Genomic DNA, 17,100 nt, shown 5'->3' with positions numbered 1-17,100 from the left:
TGGCACTTGCATTAGACACTCTTCCTTTGTTTCTCCCAGGCACTCACCTTGCATGACAGGTACTTCAAGTGGAATTGCTCAACTCTAATAAGAGCGTATACCAAAGGCACTTTTTTCCCACTGGGTTTTTTCCCTTTGGTCATCCAGGTTCTAGAACCTAATCTAGAAACACATCATCTTCTTGTATATATTCCTTCTACATCAGCAATAAAGAAATGGCTATCCAAATCAATCGGCAATGACTTGGAGCAAAAATTGCAGATCTCCATATGCTTATCAAGAGAATCTTTTGTCTCCAAGGTTGACAACAAAGATCCATTAAAAAATGACAAGGGCCTACAACAACAAGCAAGGACAATTTCCACAAAAGACTCATCACCAACAATCAAAAGTAGCTCACACAATGCTTCAATGTTGGTGACCTATTGCGGAAAACTCAAATTGCAGTGGACCTTGAAAGCAAATCCATCATAAAGTCCATGTCACAAAGAGGACCAGTTCTACAAACTCAGACACATCAAAATCTATCCTTATGGTGGCTAAGATTGGCAACAAAGAGGTGAATGCACAACAAGAAGAAAATTTCCTCAAAAATCAAAGACCAAATTACATATCAACAACATGGCAGCTATGCATCACTCCAGGAAGGGGGGAGCGTCATCAACGACAACGCACTTCCCAAGCTGAAGACCAACCTTGAAGACAACCCTATGACAAGACTGCACAAGGTCATGTCAAGGGACGACACGATTTAGGAAGGAAGGAATGTTACGAGATAAACCGAACCTGGCTGGACACGTAGCCGAACACCACATTTGTAGTTTGTTATTCTGCTGAGCTAGTGTAGTGATACTCGATGTAAATCGTGATTTTAGAGTAGCAGGTCAATTCTCTGAGTTGTAGTTCTGTCATGACAAATGTAAAGGTCCATGTGAGCCGGCCACTTGTCATTTAGAATGTCCTAGGTATAAATGTCAATAACCTTAATGTAAAAGAGGCTTATCTTTAGAGAAGAAAAATCTCTCCTGTACGTATCCTCAAGCTATGAAGCTGCTTCAACTTGTAATCATCACAACTAATGATTGGGTAATGAGTTTTCATTCCAAAACTTGCATTGTGTTCCTCTCTCTTTGCTCTTTCACTCAAGTGTAAGCATTATTAGTTTTGTTGAGGTTTGCAACTATGCGTCAGTGAGCCTAATCTTCATATTTGAGTGTTGAAATCATTGTTTTTAGTCATTTTGACCACAGGAGAGTAGTTTTAGACCATAGGACGACCTTTCTAGTATGATTTGTTACAGTTTTCAGGAACTTTTTCATGATGGATCGTGATTTTGGTACCTTGTTAGACTGCAACCAGACTTGGTAGGATAGTGCCCCTAAGTGTCCTAGACCTCCTCCTAAAGTTTTGTTGCATTTCGAGTTCGTTCGAGTGCCCAAATGGCGTGATGAAGGAGAGTTGTGAGAAAGGGCATAGACAGATTTTCCTGATCATTGAGTATTGGTTTGCTTGTAGAGTTGTTGTGTTTTCTTGTTAAGGTTCACTTCTTGAGATTAACGATCTCAAAGAGTGTTTGTGTCCCATCCGATTCACTTCCCTAAGTATTGACATTATGTTAGTGCCCAATAGCTATGCTAGAGACATCCGTCGCGCGAAGACCTGCTAAAAATCATAAACAAGGGATATTTTTTTGTAAGAGGATTCTCATTCCAAGTAAAGTTATCCCACTCTTGCCAATTGGAAAACCCCAAATCCTTAAGCCTCTCCTAGAGCTACATAATTAATCCTCTCCATGGTAGCAAAGGTATGCCTAAATCCATTCTTAAAGAAGAATTTATTAATCATTCATACACTATTACATGAGCATTTTTTCACTACACTAGTATGTACACTCTTAGGAACTTTGCAATTTTTTTACACTACCATGTATGGAAGGGTTTCACTCTTGCACTCAAAGGAAGTTTCTTGATTATTTGTCTCAAGATTGTAAGTTTGTGCATTCCGAAGTTTTGTGTTTACCATGCATAGATCACACCAAAGCAAAACTCGTTGTAGAAAGCATATGCATTGTTCATTTCAAGTTTGTCTACTTTCAAGTTTGTTTTGCAAATTCGAAGGGGGGAGTAAGGGGATTTCTTCACGGAAGTGATGCCCGTGTTGATTGAACATAAAACTTCCATCACTATCATGGATGGCAAGTGATACAAAGAAAACATATGGGATTCATTTATGAGTCATGACGGGGTTAATGTAAAACCTACATCGAGACAAAACCTTAAACTTCCAAGAGACTCGTTGTTTTCTAGACATTAAAAGAAAATAGGAACTAAGGGATTATAACTCAAGGAAATCACTCTAAATTTTAACTAGGAATTAAAATTTACAAAGAAGATTTGATGTGGATAGCCCTAGCATAACATAGAAGATTTAAGTGTGAACTTTGTCTTACATGTTTGGAAAAGGACAGAGCAGGTGTTTGATTGTGGGATATAACAAATGATGTTCCTTTTCAGCTAGGATTGATAACCGTTGGTCTATGTTTTGGGCTCAGGTTCATTCACTACCATAGAAATAGGATTGAATGGGAGTGAGTGTTGGCCGGGTGGTGAGACCCGCGGATGCGTCTGCAAATTGACCTAGTCCAGGTAGGCCTGATGTCGACGGGAAAAGGAGGAAGGAAAATGGATCCATGAAGGGATCAAGATAAGGGAGGAGGATGTGATTTAATTACGTAACTTTTCTAAGTGTTTGGTAAAAAGAAACCTTGGAAAGGCTAGGAACCTAAATGGGCTATTCCATAATTTTTCTTAGTCATACCTTTGCTTTGCTTCTCGGGTTATTGATTAAAAAGAACCTAAAGTAGATTATCGTTAAAGCCTTTCCCACACAAGATAAAGAAAAATAAGAATTCAAATTGTGTCAAGCGCCGCCTCCACACGTGGCGGAGGAGACAGGATACCCAAGTCCTGGGACGAGAATAGGGACATGCCTAGAGGAGTATATGTGATTGCTTAAAAGATAACTATATAATTTACCAATACTAAAGCAAAAAGGAAGTAAAATATTCTAAAAATAAAAAAGGTGGGAACGATTTGATAAATGCACACTTGCAAGGGTATGCAATAGTTTGTGCGCTGCTTTCAAATGCTTGAAATGTATTCTTGGTTTGACATGATTGGAATATTGTTTTCTAGTATCATAGTACTACCTTGGGAAGGTGTATTTACCAAACGGTTCAGTGGGTGGGTGGATTCTGTAGGATTAATTGTTAGCGGGAAAGTTGAACCCAATTTTATGTTGTCAATTGAGTTAAGTCAAAAACGGGGAAAGAGATCCCGATTTACAAAGTGGGGATCAAAATTGGGAACAAGGGCTTTGTGTAGCTATTAAATACAGTCATCTTAGGGAAACGCTCTGACGATTGTGCTCGACCATAACTGAGAAAAAAGCGTCAGTGACCTTGAACCAAGGGTGAACTAGAGAAGTCCCACCCGTTGATCCTGGAAGGTTGAGTTTGAATTTAATCTAATGACTTCAATTAGAAAGTTGGACCAATAAGCAAAGGTGCTTTGGGGCTAAGGGATCCATATGAGAGAAAGTGAATGTTATCACCCCCTTGAGTTGGCATTGAAGAGCACGAGGAGTCTTGTCTTGGTGTCTATCTCAAGCGGGAGAGATGTCAAAGATCACGGTGTATCCATTTGGAGATGGTATATCCGATGGTCCCTAGCATGGTCCTCACATTCAGGGTGGAGATTAGCTAGCGAAGACCTTGGCCACCTTTTCATGGAATGCCCGGCTATTAGAGAAAGATGTGTAAATGGATACAAAGGACTTGGAAGATAGGGTTTTTCAAGAGGGATTTGTTCCTTGGAGGCCTTACAAGAAAGATGTGCAAATGGATACAAAGGACGTCGAAGATAGGATTTTTCAAGAGGGATTTGTTCCTTGGTGGCAAACAATTTTGAAGTTCTGTACTATTAATTTGTACTCAAATTATCAGATACTACTTCTTTAGTGATATTTGGAAGGCCAAGAACTGTCGTATCTTTGATAGCGATCTCTCTGTGGCTAGCTTCTCAAAGATTGTTCAAGAAATCAAGGAGATAATTTATCTGGTAAGTAAAAGGCATAACTTGGATGATTGGCTTAGGGCAACCCTCCCCATCTGATTGAGCCCTGCTTTGTAAAAGTTTGGGATATTTGCAATTGTATGCTTCGAGGTACCCGTAACTAAGTTCGATTGTTACCCTTTGTCCCTCAAGGCTCGGCCTAAGCTTGAGGCTGATTTTGTATAGCTATTGGTGACTTTTTAATACACTCACTCATAATTGTGAGTTTTGCAAGGAAAAAAAAAAGAGATTGTAATTTTGATATCACATGTAAGAATACCTCACTTCATTTCATTAACTCACTTCCAACAATGAATCCCAAACCCCACCCCTAACACTACAAGTCCCTTGCTCTCATATAATAAGGATACTTCTTTCTATAATTATATAATTAATAGGGAAAAACAGTGCCACCTCCCATCACACACCCATCTATAACAATCATGTGTGCGGTATGTCCATAGTCACTTCGAGCGTAGATCGCGCCACATATATGACTAATATTCAATACATGTGATAAAAAAGGCACCCCAAATTGATTGTTAGTCTATAATTTGTTGTTTTTATTTACAAGGAGAGTTTGTAGAGAAGATCGTGTCTTTTAAGAAACTCTTTTGCCAAGAAGAGAGAGGCGACCTCTGCAAACCTATGTATTGTCAAGGCAAGAATTGCCCCAAGCGAACAAAATTCTTTTACTAAGAAGTACTTGGAATGTCTGGAGGAAGGTTTCCATAGCTTCTTGGAATTTTGTATAGTTGTCATCAGTCCATGAGTTCAATTCGCGGAACTTGAATATTGTATCCAAGGTTTTCCATACCTTCGCTTTGCGATTCCTTGCTGCACCATTGTCTACATGGTCAACTACAGCATTGTGCAAATTTTTCTACATGTTGTATCTTAATGCTTGTCTTTCTTGTGCACTTTGGATTTTGAATTTTTGTCTAGTTGTGGGCACTGCAAGGAAGAGTCGGGCTCTCACACCACCAATGGACAACTTCTTTGGAACATCCCAGCCATTTTTCGATCTCTTCTCATTGTGCTCTATCTTAACATGTCTTCCGTGCAAAGCCATTTTTGAGAAGGCCATCTCTAAGGCTGAGATTGCCCTTTGCTTTGCAGAGACAGGTCGAGTGATCCAGGAAAAACAGATGTAGAGAAACATTATTTTTTCTATTACTCTACAAAGTGCAACCATTGTTCATATGTGTACTCTAGATAGTGGGATATCCAAAATGGGTCGAAAGTTAGGGTTCCGCAGTGCCTATCCGGAGCTCTTCTCCAAAATGGTTTGTGAAGGATGTGAACCCTCCCATGCAAAGGCTTTTAGGTCTCCAGCCATGTGCCACTCTACATTGTAGGATCCTATGACCTCCACATCCAATTTCTTTCCATTTCTCTGTTCGCTTATTATTTTTGGTATTTTTGTTTGATGAAAGACCCAATTCAATATATCGAAGTTCTTAATGGGCACCTGAAAGGAAAATTTTGAACTTTTTATAGTGCACATTCGAAAGCATTCAACTGAAACATAACGATAAATTATATTAAACATAACTCCTACGCACCTTGAACGTTGCAAGAAGAAAAATATTGTGCTCAGATTGCACACTAAAGTTTCAAGGATCATCTGGTCCAATGCTTGCATCTAGAGCTCTGTTCATAAGTGTGATTGTGACTAGATCAACCTTTGTCTCCTTCACAAGCTTGCACTAATCTAGCTTGATGACGAAATTCAGGACACCGTTGCACTCTTCAGGAGTAACATCGAACAACTGCACAATGTATGACTGCAGCACCATCATATCATAAAAAATATTCTTAAAATTGTCATAGATCATTTCTTCTCCTTTTGGCAATATGTATGTCGATTCAATGTGGAAAGGACTTCTTAGTTTTTGAAGCACCTCCTTGTTGACTTCCCGTCTTGTTTTTTGAATAGAGAAAGGGTTTGGAGGTAGTGTGTGCTTGATGCGGAACTTTTTGACATGTCTTTGCACATACCTGAGTAAGAGGAGTTAGGAATCAAAACCCTTTTCAAGTGGAACAGCGTTGCAAATGATGCAAAACCATTTTCTAGTGGAACAACACTGCAAATGATGCTACATACTTGAAAATGGCAACATATCCCTTATTGGATATACCAGCTTCATCCAAAATTGATTGAACATCCCATGTAGAGAGTTGGTTCTCCTTTAAAAGGTTGTCAAGATGTTTAGCAACAATCTTACCATAGCGCTTATCATCCAAGAGGCCAGCTACATTTTTGCGATTCAATATGAGCCCATAATGGTCCGAGGAGGTGGTTGTGCTGCGCTCCACTTCCTTGTCAGGGTGAAGCAAAGATTTGCGCAAGCATGTTAGCAGTAGAGATATGAGAGTTTATGAATATAAACCGAAGAAGAATAGATGCACTCACTTGATGGCTTGCACTCTTTTCTTGATTCCTCTTCCCGAGCCAACTTTCAAGTCCTCGATGTCTCTTAGTTTTCTTTCTCTTTGGTGAAGGCTTAGCGCTATTTTTTTTCTCTGAGTTGTTGTGTAAGCTCCTTGATGGTCTCTTTGCTGCCTTCAACCTATTGAGCACACTACAAAACTTGCTGATGTAAGCGGATATTCACGTTGTATATAATATCGCTCTCTTGTTGCAGAACATCATTTCTTGCAGCAAACTACTTAGTGTAGCTATACAAGCCATGATGGCCATCTCCGACATAATTCACTAAGGATGTAATATCCTTAAAAGGTGGAGTGGAGTTTGTGACAAGAGGCTTTGAATATATTATGCCGTCCAGCCAAGGTCCACATTTAGATTTCACCTCCTTGATCATCGAAGCACCCGTCGGACATGGGATGTCTACCGGTGAACATTTTGCAAACTGGAGCCATTTCGGGTGCGTACGGAGGCCACTTTTAACCCGCTCGACACCATTGGTCATCGGTGTGCATTTGGCGGTCCCACGGCCTCCATACGCACTCGAAATGCCTCTATTTTGCAAAATGTTCGCCGATAGTCATCCCACGTCCGACGGGTGCTTGGATGCTCGAGGAAGTGTGCACACCTTGAAAAAAAAAAGCTTTATTGGCCAATATGTGCAATAGAAAAAACAATACAAGAAGTGACCAAAAGAAAATTTCAAAGGACAAAATTATTCTATATTGCTTTGGATATTACATCATGGCTGGTTGATTTTCTTGTAAATTACATTTGTAGGTATAGTGCAAATGGTAGACTTGACACCGAAGGTTTTGACAATATCCTCTAATTTTGTCACCCCTTGACTTAGGCTTAAGGCACAATGGGAGAGGATTGACCCAGGGTGCTTTCCTGTAAAGGCATACAATGCCGCCTCTCGGTCCACCAAGATACACCTTTTGAGCATTAAGGGTAAGGGAATCTTCAACAAGGATGGCACTTAATGCTTTGCACTTGAGCAGCTCCGCAGGACCATGCTTGGAGAACTCTGTGTGAGCAACTCAAAGAATGGATGGCCCCAGGTGACCAAGGTAGTGCCACAGGGTTCTATCTCTACCCATAGAAACGTTGCGTGAACCTCTAGTACGCATTGCAAACTTATCAACATGGTATGCGGTCTGCAAAATATTTTAAACAACTTCAACACTTGCTATAGGGTATAATAGACTATCGATAAGGTTAAAAAGTGGTTACCTCAGTTTCTTCATCCATCTCTTCAAGAGTTTTCTTATAAGATTGATGCTAGAGCGATCGTCTCCACTCATAATGATCAGCGATTTGTCTGGATAAAAAGTGCTTTTCGGGATGCTTTCATAAAATGAGGCACATGATTTGATTTCCATAAGTGTATTTGCCACGGTTTGTACCAGATTCAGTTTGTTTCACTAGGGAGGAATGAGAGGCTTGGTGGGAGACCTTGGTCTTCAAAGTCAATTTGAAAGCTGACCTTCTCATGTTTTCTACTGGGATCTTTCATGCCCACATAGATAGCGAGCACTGAGAGCGACTCATCTTCTCTGAGGCCTAGTGTCTTTGCAATGCATCAAGGAACAAGAAGTGACGGCCATCCACCACCACTGCATGCAAAGTGAGAATTTGGAGGTCAGGAACTTCCTCCAGCACCTCGCCTCCCTCTATCATCTGATCTTCCTCCCTAGTGGAGCTAGGATCTTGCAGGAGGACGAGAACCATAGATGCTTCAGCCTGCTCATCAACCTCTTCAATAAATTCATTTGATTCCTCCACAATGGTTACAGGAGGTTTTCGGTTGGCCTTTTCCTTTGATTTTCCCTTCTCCATGCCCTCAAGCACAAGCAAGACCAGAACCATAAGACCAGAACCATGTCCCAAGAGATGAATTGGGTGCCTATGCACCCCATGCCCAAGTCTATGAGGTCATCCTCATCCTCTGTCCTGTAGTCCCGCTCAATAAGCCCTTTTATAAACCTCAACAAGCGATAAGAAAATTTTTTGTGGGCCGCATAGAGGTGTTTGAGAAAAATCATTGGCAACCACGCCATGTCAGATCCCTCGAAGAATATTGCATATTCTTCCATGTGCTCCATCATGTAGTCAAGAAAGATTTGGAATCTCTCTACATGAAGGTTAGCAGTGGCATGCATGTCGATCGTCCCCTGAAACACACTGACTAGTTCATGTGCACAATCTGCAAGTCCTATCTTTTGTAGTTGTGTGAGAAGTGCATCAGAAGATGTTTCCATGGGTCTGTTCGCGAAGAAGATGGGAAGAAAGCTGCAGGCTAATGTTTTTTGAATGTGAGAAATGAAGTTTAAAACCTAGAAGTCACTTTTATACTCCATGTCACTTTTAAAAAGCACTTAAAATTATTATCAATTAACTTAAAACTATAATTATAAACAAAATCACGTGACAAGCCATTGAAAGACACCAACATTGAAAGTATTCATGCTCCAAATCAAAAAACTTGCACATTTCAAACAAAATCTTGAACAAATTAAAATGAAAAAGAGATTCAAAATGCCATATGTATTAATGGGAGGGAATCGCTTCAGTTACAAGCTTTTACATTAATACATAACGAAAAATCAATGTTTTCACACAGAAAGCTCTTCTCTTTTCTGGAACGAACAACCTTTTCATTGACCACATATTGATTGGGCAAGGTATATCTAAGATTAAGATACTCATGAAGGTGATTGAGATTACAGTTGTTGTTCACCAAGATGTCGTGCACTGCATTGTCATGGACGCATATTTGCAGATCAATTGATTCTCTAGGAGCAACATCAGAGTCTAGTGTCTCCCATTCTCCCTTCGTCGGCTTCCATCTTCTGTAGGGAAAGACAATTGACAAGTTTTGCTTCGCAATATGGTATCCACACGCCACATTCTCAGCAACTACAGAGCACTTGATTGTATCTCCCTGGTGATTGACCACCTTAGTCTCCCATCCAACTTCAAGGAAGCCGTTGATTGCACTTTCCCCTTTGCAAGTCCACATTGTTGGTGTCTTGTGAACACTTTGCAGTCAAAAGATAAACACGAACACATGAAGGGACATAAACCAAGCTAGGGAAGCTTTGTGGGAACCATAGGTGCACTTCATTGTTGTTAAATGAATATTCGCCTCGATTCTCCTTTTGGTTTCTTTGATCAAGGCACTATCACGCTTAAGCCATTCCATACTCTGCAAGGTTGGTGGATGAACCGGAGAAAGATTACCATACCCAGTTTGCCTAGGCATTACATAAGTATGGTTATTAAAAAAAATGTCCCGTGAGACAAGCTCCGCGGATGGACAACCAGCATAGATCAGCTTGCCAAGGTCAACATGGATGGCCTCAAACGTTCCTGTGAAAGACTCTATTGGCTCCCACTCTACAAAATGGGATGGGAATACATTTGCAAACATGAACAAGAACAAGTGACCGTATTCCCATGAGGGAGAGCCACTAGAGAGAGAAAGGATTGGTTTTTACTCAACTAATTAGAGAAAAGTTCAGTTTTTTGAATTTATAAGAGGTTTTCTCTTTATATTTTATAAAAGAGTACAAGTTTGACCACTTACTTTTAGGCCCTGCCATACCCACCATTTCAGTCCACATGGCATCCACCCATTTGTCCCTTCCATAATCTCCTTTTTAATCCCATGACAAATAAAGAGACCCCATTTCCTTCCTAATGTTGTAGCACCACTGTCAAAATACCACACATTTGAATTTGCAGCAACTGACATACATGCATCAATAGGATCATAAGTGCACTCTACACTAAATGCCCATTCTGCATCAACATCAGCATCACAATCTCCTCTACAAAAGACTCTACAATTGATGCACTTGTATTGGACCCTATAGTGGATCCACCCTCTTTCTTCTGCACTCTTTTGCCTTCAGTTTTGGACACTACTTGATCAAGTGATCATTAGCTTTACAATAATGGCAACGCATCTTCTTTTTGCCCTTATCACCAGAACTACCAGACGAAGTACTGCTAGCAGAAGCATCAAGAACAAAAGTTTTGCCACTCACAGTAGAACCATAAGAATTGGTTACACTGTAGTTCCCACCTTTTCTTTGAGCTGCAATAAAAGCTTATTTAACTACACATTGCCTAGTCCTATTTTTTATGGAAAGTGACTCTTGCAACAGCAATGTGCATAATGCATCAAACTTGGCAACTTTAGGGTTTCCTTGGGTCATAAGTCTCCAAGTACTAGGAAAACTCTGGTAAGAATCTTGCAAAGCATCAAGAACAGTCTGCACAAGTGAACTGTAAGAAATGACTTCTCTTGCAAAAATTAGTTGCCCATTAACATCCTTGACACCAGCAAGGAAAGTGTCCATTTGATCTTCCTCATGCATAATCTTCGATTCCAGCTCTTTATGCAGCAAAGAAAATTAAGCCTCATTGCGGCTTGCATAAAGATCTGCTAGAATATCCCAAGCCTGTTTTGCAAATTTTGTTGAACGGATGTGAGAAGTGATAGTGCGCTTCACAAACAATGCAATCAATGCATGAGCCTGTGCATCTCTTACATCCCAATGAGCCTACTCAACCGTAGGCAAAACAACTCTGACAACAGCAACCCTGGCAGCAGAACAGCAATCCTGGCAGCAGAACGTGGAGCATCCTCAACATCGCCTACATCAATAGTACCAGGATGTACTATCAATGCCCTGCACAATGTTCCAAACTCCATTTGATACAAGTCCATTGATAGTACCAGGACGTACTATCAATGCCCTGCACAATGTTCTAAACTCCATTTGATACAAGTACATGTTGCATCATGTAAGCCCACATAGGTTAATTGTCCCCATCCAATCTGTCCTCAGCAACAAACATCTTGAACACATCTGTGTTGTCGGCAGCCATGGAAAATGCATGCACTTGATGTGAAAACAACCCAAAATGAAGAGAAAGTGAGTGAGACCAGTACGTGCTATATAGCACAACCAAAAATAGGTTGTATGGGACTTGCTATGCAATAATTGGCATTGACAAAAAATTTGCACAAAATCACAAAATTGCATGTGCAGACCTGCCTGTAGTGGAAACGGAGGTCAAAATGAGCCCAAAGCAAGATTTCTCAAATTTTTTGCCGACCTGTTGATGCTCGCCAAAGCTCATTGAAATCTGAGAAAACGAGTAGCGGTGTTCTGACGACACTGGGACTAAGCCTGGGAGGACGTTGGTGACCCAGATATGGTCGACCCAGGGATATGCAAGAAACAGGTACATAAAGCTTATGAAGTGATTGGCACGGTATTCGAGGCCATGCTAGATGCAAGGTATATTGGGTCCAATTAGGAAGTGTATGTCAAAGACGATAATCAACAAGTTTATGGATTTACAAGATAACAAAGGGAACTTATAAGTGCTACCATCGGTGGAGATCTCGAGCAACATTGTTTAAAGTGTAGATTATGTTCAACTGTGGTCGTTTGCGGCCATGGGCTCATCGACGTCATGAGAAATGATCCTTATTATGATGCTTCATTTGGGGCGGAGTTGGATATAGACGACCGGTCCAGCAAATGCTATATCTCTCCAGGCTCTTGCTCAATCTAAAAGGTAGAGAGGAGTTACTACACAGGAACACGGAGTTATGGCGAAGGCTTGAGTGGGAAAGGGAGTGTCGGCGATCCAACTTCAGTCTCGGATGTGTGAAACGACGCTAAACAAGGAATTATTATAATAAGGCAAAGATGGGCTTATTTTTTTCTATTAAAAAACGAGTTGCACTACAGTGCGGGCTGATTGCATGAAGGTGGAGCGCCATTTCGGTAGGAGTCCGAGAGCCAGAGGACACATGTGGAGTGCAAGGAGCTGGCCAAGTGAAACACGGCATGTAGGGGAGAGCGATTCTTAGAGAGGGCTCCATAGAAGGCAAGAAAAAAAGGGAGGTCGGCAGAGTTGCAGGAGGCCGCCAGAGGTGGCGGGGGGCTGCATAAGGCAGTGGTGGACGGGCCGAGGAAGGGGAGGGGGCTCCTTATAGCAAGGGTGAAGGCCCTGTGGAGGAGGTTGGGAAGCGAGAAAGAGAGTCAAGAGCTACTGGTGCGTAGGGCTACGGGGCTCTACAGAGGTGAGGTCGGGAGGCGTATTACTTATTAAAATTCTTCTTTGCACACACTTCTTTGTTGCCACAATAGTTGCTTGCTCTACCCCCATGTTTATGACAAGTTTCTCTTGCTCTCATAACTATGTGCGTGCTGTGTATGTGAATGGTTTTTGTGCAAGCAAGGTGTGTGCAAGGGCTACAAAAGTCTTGTGGTATGTTGGGTATATTGACTTAGTGAGTGCTATCTATATGGCTGTGATATATGTCTTGAGGATGGAAGCTGGTGGACAAAATTGAGTTTGCCAATGATCTTGAGGTGTATGAGGGCATCGGGATTGCTCATATGTGATTATATGGTGCTATGAAAGGTCAAAGGTTGAAATAATTGATTGCATTCTTTGTGGTTGTGTGTATGTAGTTAGGGTTGGTTCAAGGTTGGGTACGTGCTTGGTCAATAGTAGATTGCAGATTGTGTATCGAGGTGTGTGTTAAATAGGGGATAGGGGTGCTATCAAATCACTGGGCTATAGAGAGGCATTCAATTTGTGTGCTGGTGGTTTTCCCATTTCCCCCTTTCCATCTTGTGGTGCCCCCACTGAGGATCCACTGATTGCTTCCTAACAAGGTGTTCGTGAGTCAAAATGAAGCAGGAGTTTGGTCCGGTGTTCAAAGGAGATGAAGATGCTGAGGACTGGATAGCTAATTTTGAGCTATTTATGCTGACATTATTGCAGATGCCAGGTGATGAAGCAAAGCTCCGGACTCTACCTTTGGTGCTGCAAGGTAAAGCAAAAGTTTGGTTTGATGGCTTAGAAGATGTGCACAAGCAAGATTGGATCAGATTTCGAGAGCACTTTCTACAAAGGTATCGAAAGGTGGTTTCGGCTTCAGAAGCAGATGCAAAGATCAAAGGCTTGCAGCAAGACGTAAGTGCAAATTTCGATGGTTTTGTTGATAGACTTGAAGCTTATTGGGGGGCTTTTGCGGCTGCTACCCAAGCAACCCATGTGGGGTACTTTAAGCTGGAAGGGTTTCTTTCTTGCTTGCACCCCTATGTTCGTGAGAGGGTGGGCTATGAAGATCCAAGCACTTATGATGAAGCCGTCAGAGTTGCCAGAGCAAAGAGTCAAAAGATGAAGAAGAATATGGAGGCAGGATTGCTATAGTCTATACTCGCGACAGCCAGTGGACCTAGGCCCAAACATATTGATGAGCATCAAGAGGTAAAAGCTCCTTATTTTATTGATATGGATGTGATCAAAGCACGTGAAGATGATGGCAAGCTAGAAAAGGTAGAAGAAGTACCAACCAGGTCTCAAAAGATACAGCGAGGCATATTCAAAGTGCCACCTAGTTTGCTTCCTCAAGAGGACGAGGTGATAGAAGATGTTAAAGAAGAGGTGTCAGTTCTAGAGCCAGCAACGAGGCTGACAGCAAAGGTGCAAGAACCGGCAAGATCGGAAGAGGAGTCCGACCTTTCTCATAGCTCCAGCAGCAGTTTGGATACAGATGCTACATGGGAGATGGAATCTATGTCTTCAAGGTATGAGACTTATGATGTTTTTCATGTAGATGGAGTGGAGCAAGATGTATACGAGTTGCCTGCCAGTCATATGAAGGTAAAAGAGGAGCATAGTGCAAGTGTGGAGATGCCTTGTGTGAACCGGCCAGTATAGCAACCTTCTCTTGTGTCTCGTGATGGTGAGTCCGTATTGGAGGAAGAGGTATGGTTTGATTGTGCATCCGGCTTAATTGAAGAGCAGGTTTTTGAGGATGACTTGCAGGAGCTAGAAGCAGAAGCTGTGGTAGGTCAAGTTGATTTATCTATGCAGGGGGTGGGGCAACCTTGCCTTGATGGGCATGTCGAGGTGCACTTTGAAGTTTCGGAGTTTGTGTGTGGCCGTGGAGAGCTAGCTCCGGCAGATGACTCTATGGAAATTGATACAGGTGCAGCCTATAAGAGTGAGGCTCCATGCAATGAGAAAGGTGTCACCAACCTTGCAGGAGATGAGGTATTTGAAGAACAGGTTGAAGCTCTAGCAAGTCATACTCTACCAACCTTGCAGGAGATGAGGTATTTGAAGAACAGGTTGAAGCTCTAGCAAGTCATACTCTTGAGTATGAAAAGGTGGCCTTGGAGCCATTTACAGAGCGTTGGATGCTGGTATGCAAAGGGAACATGTTTGCTTGGCTATGCAGCAGGTGGATGCAAATGGCAAGGTTTGGCTACTTTATGCTATGCTATTGATAGCTATGTTGTTCCAGGTTGCTTTGCAAGGTGTACTATGCAGGTTTTATTGCTCATATGATAAAGGTGATGATATGGAGAGTTCTTTAGCAGGTGACATGATAGCTGCTTATGGTACCAATGCTTCAAGTGGTTGAAAGTATGCTTATGGTTGGCAAAAAGGACTATGAATGCAGGGTGACGAAGCTCCATGCTATGAAGAACTGGAAGGGTGGCATGTCTATTGACCTACAAGTGCAAAGGAAGTCTTGGATATACATGCTTTACAGGTGGATGGCTACGGCCAATGTTTTACTTTTGATCCAGGTGGACTCTACACCATGCTCGGGGAAGCTTCGAGCTTTCCATTTGACCCTGGAGGGTGATACACTAGCAGACAATTTTCTCTCTATATCTATCCTATCTATATAGCCACTATATCATCATTTTTCTTATGCAGCCTATGTAGCTGTTTCATATCAGTCTCTCTATACATACCTATTTTACCAAAATAATGCTATGGTTGAGCATAAATTCTCAACTAGGGGGTGGGCAATGATGGTGCACCCAGATATGGTTGACCTAGGGATATGCGAGAAACAAGTACATAAAGCTTACGAAGTGACTAGCACGGTATTCGAGGCCATGCTAGATGCAAGGTATATTGGGTCCAATTAGGAAGTGCATGTCAAAGACGACAAATCAACAAGTTTATGGATTTGCAAGATAACAAAGGGAACTTATAAGTGCTACCATCGGTGGAGATCTCAAGCAGCATTGTTTAAAGTGCAGGTTATGTTCAACTGTGGTCGGTTGCGTCCATGGGCTCATCGACATCATGAGAAATGATCCCTATTATGATGCTTCATGTGGGGCGGAGCTGGATATAGACGACCGGCCCAGCAAATGCTATATCTCTCCGGGCTCTTGCTCAATCTAAAAGGTAGAGAGGAGTTACTACGCACGAACACGGAGTTATGGCGGAGGCTTGAGTGGGAAAGGGAGTTTCGGTGATCAACTGCAGTCTCGGATGTGTGAAACGAAGCTAAACAAGGAATTCTTATAATAAAGCAAAGCTGGGCTTATTTTTTTCTATTAAAAATCGAGTTGCACTACAGTGCGGGTTGATTGCATGAAGGTGGATTGCCATCTGGGTAGGATTCCGAGAGCCAGAGGAGACATGTGGAGTGCGGGGAGCTGGCCAAGTGAAACACGGCATGCAGGAGAGAGTAAGTCTTAGAGAGGGCTCCATAGAAGGCAAGAAAAAAAGGGAGGTCGACGGAGTTGCAGGAGGCTGCCAGAGGTGGCGGGGGGCTGCATAAGGCAGTGGACGGGCCGAGGAAGGGGAGGGGACTCCTTACGGCAAGGGTGAAGGCCATGTGGAGGAGGTTGGGAAGCAGGAAAGAGATTCAAGAGCTGTTGGTGCGTAGGGCTACGGGGCTCTACAGAGGTTGTACAGAGCGTCAGCTAGGCTGCAATTGAAGGTGGACTGTGAAGAGCCGCACGGGCATGAAGATGAGGAGCCGGCTACACTAAAAGGGGGGCACTGCAAAGAGATGAAAGTTCCGAGAGTAAATTAAAGAGGGTACAGTAATTGGTTGGAAGCTGCCACACAAGATCAGCAGGTGGGATGGCCACCAGGGCTTTCAGAATACAACATGGTGTGAGGTCGGGAGGCGTATTACTTATTAAAATCCTTCTTTGCACGTCTTTGTTTCCACAATAGTTGCTTGCTCTACCCCCATGTTTATGACAAGTTTCTCTTGCTCTCATGCCTATGTGTGTGTTGTGTATGTGAATGGTTTTTGTGCAAGCAAGGTGTGTGCAAAGGGCTACAAAATTCTTGTGGTCCCGAGGGATTCACTTTATATATAAAACGGGACGCCACCTGCGAGCGAACAACTTTGATAAAACCCCTATATATGACTCATATTAGGGAATATGACCCCCCTTTCTATGCTTATACGACAATCAATGCAGGAAGTTATCATACCCCTATCTTACATGCTTTCGGTCTCACATGATCTAACTGAGTAAAACTAGTCAAAGAGCGAGTAGCATAGTGACTGGCAACATAGTAAGGAACCACTTATGTTGATAACTAGATGTACCCTCAATGTGTCTTAGTTTGACTTTCAAACTATGTACCCGCTCAACTTGCACTCTAGCTACTCATCCAATTCCACCACATCTAAATTACTCAAAAAACATGGTCATGAAGTTGTGCTAGGTTCTTCGTGAA

The 17,100-nt window shown here is 42.2% G+C and overlaps 2 pseudogenes; both read left to right on the top strand.

Moving 5' to 3' along the window:
- Positions 1-13,170: 13,170 nt before the first annotated feature.
- On the top strand, positions 13,171-13,908 carry LOC147427015 (uncharacterized; annotated as a pseudogene).
- On the top strand, positions 13,879-15,304 carry LOC147427014 (uncharacterized; annotated as a pseudogene).
- Positions 15,305-17,100: the final 1,796 nt, after the last annotated feature.

This window comes from Adiantum capillus-veneris, chromosome 24, assembly GCF_014529385.1.
Source record: "Adiantum capillus-veneris isolate H3 chromosome 24, ASM1452938v2, whole genome shotgun sequence".
Classification (NCBI taxonomy): Eukaryota; Viridiplantae; Streptophyta; class Polypodiopsida; order Polypodiales; family Pteridaceae; genus Adiantum; species Adiantum capillus-veneris.
Note: the sequence above shows the minus strand (reverse complement) of the source record. Positions and strands in the feature narration are given on the sequence as shown.